Source organism: Bidens hawaiensis, unplaced genomic scaffold, assembly GCF_021521415.1.
Source record: "Bidens hawaiensis isolate Kalapana, Puna unplaced genomic scaffold, B.hawaiensis_p1.1 tig00014295_1, whole genome shotgun sequence".
Classification (NCBI taxonomy): Eukaryota; Viridiplantae; Streptophyta; class Magnoliopsida; order Asterales; family Asteraceae; genus Bidens; species Bidens hawaiensis.
Window position 1 is genome coordinate 108,301 of NW_027492230.1, and position 7,636 is coordinate 115,936.

Genomic DNA, 7,636 nt, shown 5'->3' on the forward strand with positions numbered 1-7,636 from the left:
ACTGTCTTCATCGTAAGTGTAGGTGTAACGTGCGTCAAACCCGGTGCAACCTTTTATTTATTACATTATGTATTATGTATATCACATTATTATTGTCTACTAAATAGGCCCATTGGGCTAGGGAATTGTGGAGGTAACCCCTAACCGGGCGTGACCTAATATTTTTTGATTACTTGTCGTTGCGATTTCAATATGTCTAGGGTTTTTATTTGTGTTTTCTCAAATATATATTTGCCCTAATTAAGTAGTTTTAGTAAGGAATTTCATCACACAATCATATATCTATATTTGATATGCTAATTTATGAATGGCAATGCCACCAAAATCAAAACCAAATTACAGTTCATCGTTTACTGGTAATAATAAATTAAGTAGTTGTAGACTTCTAGGGTTTTTATTTGTGGTTTGTGATATTATATACTAGTGTATGAATGCATATTAATTCAGGGAGTTGGTTTAACATTTGACATGTTGTGAAAGTGACAATGGCACCAAAACCAACAAGGAACTCGTTGGAGCTTCCGTCAGGGTTAACGCTGAACATACTCCATAGAATTGGTGTCGTTGACATACTCGAAAATGCCCAAAACGTGTGCACCGATTGGTTTGAAGTCTGCAAGGACCCTTCCTTGTGGCGGGTTGTTTATATCAACAGGTTATCATCTCAAAGTGATTTTAAGGAGATATGTAAGAAGGCTGTTGATAGAAGCCAAGGCCAACTGGTTGATTTAACCTTGGTTGGCGGTTGTACTCACGACCTTCAGCAGTATGTTGCTGACAGGTACTTTTATTGTGCATTGGAGTTACTTAAAAAAAAACTAGAATGATAATTAACATTTGTGAGTGGATTTGTTTTTGTTAACAGATCAAGTCTGCTTAAACGTCTAGAAATTGCATATTATGGTTTTGAACTGATGAGAATCCGGAGTGAAGCTTCGATGAAACTGCCATTGTTGGAGGAACTCGTTATTGTTGTAACATACGTTTCGAAAATAAATATTGAAGTTGTTGGACGATATTGCCCCTTTCTAAAAACACTCAAACTGAGCCTGACATCAAATATGTGGTGTGATGGGAATGAAGATAATAAGGTGGCTTTGGCGATTGGGAGGAACTTACCTGGGTTGACTCACCTTACATTCGTTTTGAATCGCATGGAAAACACACTGTTGCAGGCCATTTTAGATGGTTGTTGTCAACTTGAATCACTTGACTTGCGTGGGTGCTACCTACTTGATCTAAACGGGAACTTAGGGAAAAGATGTTCACAACAGATCAAAGATCTAAAACTACCTCATAACTGCTCCAATTTTCTGGTAAATTCTGAAGTAGTTTAATGATAAATAGTAGTTTGTTTCGGAGTTATATATTAGTACTTTTGATGATCTTAAGTTGTTTGTTTCTGGAGTTATCCATAGTTGTTTGTTTTGAAGTTATATTGTAGATTTGTAGTTGACTTTGGATATCCAGTTTCAATCCAGGCTAAACTGACTTCATTAAGTTGGTACTTTAACTGAAACAATCTTCATTAGGCAGTTGTTTTCCTTCATTTTTGTTTAGTTTTATTGTTAATCGATTTGAGATTCATACGGTTCTGTTCTTGGGAAAATCGTAAAACGCTGTTTGGTTCACAGCCTATAACTTGAAACCAAAATGGGATCAAACCACCCGTTTACTTTTATTTTTTCATATTTTGAAGATGTTATATATGCATCACATTCTTGAAATATTTGTACAATTTGATACAGCTAAGGATTTTTAAATCAGTGTGTTTTATATTAGACTCACTTCGGGACGATATGACGGGTATGATTGGTTCGTTATGTTGGGTATGAACTGATTTTTGGATTTTTTTTTTATATTCGATTTATATAGGATATGTTATTCGGATGTCTAAACACACCATCTCTAGATGTACATAAGTTTGCAAGCCATTTTAGGGATGACAGTGGTTAATTAAATTTTTTAGGTGATGATAACACTAAAGATCACACGACTTATTTGTTGCATAAAATTCAAATATGATTGTCACAACAAAACATTAACTCTTAATGAAAATTGATAAATTCTTTAATAAGCAAAACTCTGAAGCCAGCGTGAGCCCGATAAAGAGTGAGTCATCGAAGCTCTTCAAAATTTAAAAAGTGTGGTAGCCTATATACAAGAAAGGCGTCATTTTAAAAAAATAAACAATATTACTTTTAAGTCCCTTACATAAACATAATGAAATTTTTAATCTTTGCACTCTTTTTTTCCTTATTTTTATTTGAACCAAAAACAAAGCTGGCAACCCTATTAAATTCATTGGTAAAACAAGCCACTCATATCAGCGACCGCATATGGCGTTGGTGACAGCCCACCATCAATTACAAGAGTAAATCCACCGCTCGAATACCCACTGTGGTAAAACCTCCGGCTCGTCCATGACTCCATGACAATTATGTCACGAAAACTAGTGACCTTTCCTAAAGAAAATCATCGCCCATGACAATTATGTCACAAACACTAGGATGAGCAAATTCGGTACTGATACCAATTGGTACCGGTACCGGTTTGATACCGTCCGTATTTCCCAATTTTTTACCTGTAATACCGGTACCAAACCGAAGATTATCATACCAGTGCCAAAATTTGTGATTTTTGAGACCGGGACCGTTCTCATCCCTAATTAACACTAGTGAGCTTTCTTAAAGAAAATCATCGGGATACGGCTATAACCGACGACCTTCCTAAAAAAATTCTTAGACGAACCTCATTTTATTTGTTTTTTCATGGAATTTCAACTTAAGAGGTGTTTGAGATTTGCTTATTTTTAGACAACTTATAAATTATTAGTTTTTTAAAAAGTTGAAATTGTTTGGCATTGTCAGTGTTGTAGATATTGTTAGTCGCTAGTCAGGCAGTGAGGTTGGGACTCGAGATTAATCGGATCGGACTTTAATGTATAGTTTTATAGAAACATGATCAAATACATTTTATTCTTAACATGAAAATTGTGAGAACCAATTTGCTGTTATTATTAGGTTTTTTTTATAGTGTTTGTTGTTATTTTTTGTTCGTATATGCTAATTTTCGATTATGAGAAGTTATAACTATTTGCTGATTTATATTTTGTTGTTATTATTAGATGTTTTCTTTTGTTGTTATAAGTATTTGTTGGTATTTGATGTTATTATCTTGTTCTTTATTTTGATTCTTTTGTTGTAATTTTTAGGTTCTTTTCTTTGTTATTATAAATCATTATTTATGTAGATTGGTATTGTAGTTGGTATTGTTTCTTAAGTTCTCATTTTTTTATAAATTAGTATTATTTTCTAAGTTCTCATGTTAAGATTAAAATGTACATGAACATTCCCCTAGTTTTATATATACACACAAATATTTTTATTTGTAATATTCAGTTTTATATATACATATATACATTTGGACCTGCTGAATTTGGTCAGAATATCATCAAAAACCGCTATTTTAGTCGGATTTGACATTGACCTGACCGACTAGTCCAAAATTAACAGATACCTTTGTTAAACTGTTTCCCAAAAATTACATATCCCAAACACCCCTTACAAAGTGGAACTTTAGCAATATTAATACCTTTTCCTTTAATTTGTTGAGTCGCATTCGAAGAAGTCAACACATTTCTTCAACGGAAGCCATGTGAGTTCATCTTTCTCTGAAATTGAGTTGATCGATATGTTCTAGGGTTTTTATATTTTGCCCTAGCTTTAGGACCTTGATCATCGGTTTAACATTTGTTTTGCTTTGCTTTGCTTTGCTTTGCTTTGCTTTGTGAATGACAATGCCACCAAACTCAGAATCAAATCGACAAACCAAATCACGATTACGACAATTTAGTCATTTTTTTAAAGATAAACTAGTGTATTAATGCATATACCAGTGAGTTGCTTGATGTATGACGATAACTAGGATTTTGATTTGTTATTTCCACATATCTTTTGCTCTATTATAACATAATATATGTGATTTTTAACCGTACCCGCTGCCCGAACCCAAATTAGAGACTACCTGAAAAACAAGAATCTTAAATGACTCGGTTATTGGGTCCATATTTTCTCAACAACAAGACCTGAACAACCCGAAACACGAAACCTGAAAACAACCCATATTTCTATTGTCTTTTCATTATAGATGTGGCTTGGTTTGGAGTTTTTTGGTATATGAAATATTATGTTTTATAGTTAGTTTTGACTTTTGAGACTTGGAACATTTTCGTATTTGAATTTTTGTGATATTTTGTAAATACAGATATATTATTTTTCCATTTTGCATTTAAACCCGAAAACCGAACAACCTGGACCCGAACCTGACCAACCCAACTTTATATGGGTCAGTTATCAGGTCACTTTTTCCTGGCCAAAACCCCGAACAACCCGCCCCGAAAAACCTGAAACCCGAAATATTAACCCAAAGAATACCCCTGGTATGAGTGCATATTGCCATATTCAGTGACTGAGTTGGATTAACATTTGATTTGTTTTGAAAGTGACAATGGGACCAAAACCAACAAGAAACTGGTTGGAGCTTCCATCAGAGTTAATGGTGAACATACTCCGTAGAGTTGGTGTGGTTGACATACTCAAGAATGCCCAAAATGTGTGCACTGATTGGTTTGAAATTTGCAAGGACCCTGCCTTGTGGTGGGTTGTTTATATCGACAGGTTATCATGTCAAAATGAATATGAGGAGATATGTAAGAATGCTGTGGATAGAAGCCAAGGCCAACTAGTTGATTTAACCTTGATTGGTGGTTGCAATTACAAACATCTTCACTATGTTGTTAATAGGTACTGTTTTTGTGCGCTTGATATATATATTTTTTTTAAACTAGAATGATAATTAACGTTCATGAGAGGATTTGTTTTTGTTAACAGATCAAGTCAGCTTAAACGTCTAGAAATCGCATATTATTCTTTTGGAATGGAGGGAATCTGGAGTGAATCTTTGATTGAACTACCATTATTGGAGGAACTCGTTCTTGTTGGAACATACGTTTGGAAAGAAAATATTGAAGTTGTTGGTCGCTATTGCCCCTTGCTAAAAACACTGAAACTGAGCCGAACATCACTTATGTTTCATGATGCGAATGATAATGAGGTGGCCTTGGCGATTGGGAGGAACCTACCTGAGCTGACTCACCTTAAGTGTGTTTCGAGTTACATGGATAACACAGGATTGCAGGCCATTCTGGAAGGTTGTTGTCAGCTTGAATCACTTGACTTGCGTGGGTGCATGCTACTTGATTTAAACGGGGACTTGGGGAAAAGATGTTCAAGACAGGTCAAAGATCTAAAACTTCCTCATGACAAATTCATAACTTCCTCAATGGCTGCTCCAATTTTATGGTAAGTTCTAAAGTAGTTCAATGATAAATAGTTGTTTGTTTTGGAGTTATGTAGTAGTTTAATGATAAATAGTAGTTTGTTTTGGAGTTATATAGTTGTTGATCTCCAGTTTTATTCCAGGTCAAACTGACTTCATTAAGTTGGTACATCAACTGATATTCCCAATCTTCATTATACAGTTGGTTTTCCTTTGATTTTGTTTCGATGAACCGGTTTGTATGAGATAAGTTATCTGATGTTTAAACATAAACATACCATCTCTGCAGGTATATAAGATTCAAACATGACAGTTATGCACTTTAAAATAACTTGTGTTGAAGATTTGGGCTTCAAATACCTTCTAAAGGGGAAAATATTAATAAAATAGGAATAAATAATTAGTTAATTAACCTGATTAGTTAAAGGTAAATAGGATTACTTTTGATGACCAAGTGAAAACTTGCAAAGCTTACAAAGTGCGTATAAACAGGGTCGTCTCGTGGGTAAACAAAATCATTCCATGGCTTTAAACCTCCAGTTTTCTAGGATCTTCATTTAAATAAAATTTATGTGTTATGAGATTTTGAAAGTAGAGTTCTTTTAGAAAGCAGAGTTCTAAGGAGGATTGCTTCATATTCATATCACTACATATCATCTGTATTCTATAATTCTTGTATACTCTCAAGTTATACTCATAAAAAATGCCTCAACATTTTAGATAGTTTTAGAGCATTCTCAACCCATTCTTTAAAGTTGTCAAACCCATATAATATGTGGTAAATTTTAAGAAAACCATCAAAATCACCACTCCAATCCATTCCCTATTATATGGATGAGTTATATGGCAACTAAAGTAAATCCCTAAATATAAGGACTCGCTTTGATCCATACCATATAATATATCACATATCTCCCAATCACCATTTACTATATAACAAGACAAAAGAGAAAAAAATAATAAAGAATTAATTTATGAATATGAATAGGGAATAGAATGTGAAAGAATTTTGAAAAATGATCGATAAATTTATGAAATGGTGTTTTTTTAGCTAAATTAGGCCTTTGAGGACGTTGGGCCAGCCCTATGTATAAATTAACCAAAGCTAAAATTTCTAAGCGTAAATATCACACACGCTAACTGACCCCTTTTGTTGACTTTATAAAATAGCTAAGGATGAACCGAGCCTCTTAAACTTAATAGGGTGAGTTTTTCAAATTATGTAAACCTAACATTAAATTTGTGGGTCTGAATTCAATATAAATGGGTTCGGGTCAATGATAGGTTGAACCTGTGAGCATAGTTAGCTAAACGGTCATGTTTGTGCATACTTGACAGGTTTGCACTTAGTTGTTAACCTGTTTAATCGTTCTATATTTTATTTATTTAAATTGTGTTCTATGCGTAAAATATATGTATTTTATGCAATTACTTACAAGTTTAAAAGATAAATTGATGGTTTATACAATCATAGTGTAACAATTTTATATACATTAGTATTTGTGTTAGTAAAATTATAATTCTAAGTTATTAACATGAAAAGAATAAAAAATTAACTAAATAAATAAAAGAAAGAAAGAAAAACGGTTTAAAAGGCTTGTGTTTCAACTTGTTAATATTCATGTCGTGTTCAGGTTCGTATGTATGATACGAATTTTTTGATTGTGTATGTGTGGACTAACGTTAACACACTAGTCAGCCCTACCAAGTCCAACTTTATAAGTCTCTAAATTGGTTTTATAAAATTTGAACAGACTAAGGCCATATGAATATATGATTCTTGTCATGTTTGCATCTCTACTCATGTGTAGGTATCGTTGTAAAAATGGGCCTAGGCTCCAATCAATCACCAATTAATCTTTAGTCTCTATATCATCGACCAGTCGCTGATTAATGGCTATATGGACAAAATTTAAAAACTTTTATATAATATTTTTGTGTGTGTGTGTTTTTGTATGTATTTAAAAGTTTACATATAAATTCCAATCCTATTAATCTTCTCTAGTCCAATGGCATGCGGTAATTGTTAAGACTTAAGATTTTAAGGTCTTAAATTCAAAACCTAACTCAAGGGGGTTTTCCCACAGTGATGAGTTTCTTCTTTAATGGTGTTCTTGGGTGAGTCCGGTCTGGAGCATCAAAATAAGTACTGACCCAGTCCTCACATGGGTATTGAGGATGATTCCAAACGTTGTTAAAGAAACGATTAATCCTAGTACCTACCGCACTATCCGACCGGTATTTGGCGCCGCGAGTTCTACAACACTTGTGTAGAGTCATGACCCATAACCTCACA

At 33.7% G+C, this 7,636-nt stretch overlaps 1 pseudogene; it reads left to right on the forward strand.

The window, feature by feature from the left end:
- Nucleotides 1–485: 485 nt before the first annotated feature.
- On the forward strand, nucleotides 486–1,337 carry LOC143546218 (putative F-box/LRR-repeat protein 23 pseudogene; annotated as a pseudogene).
- The last annotated feature ends 6,299 nt before the right edge of the window (nucleotides 1,338–7,636 follow it).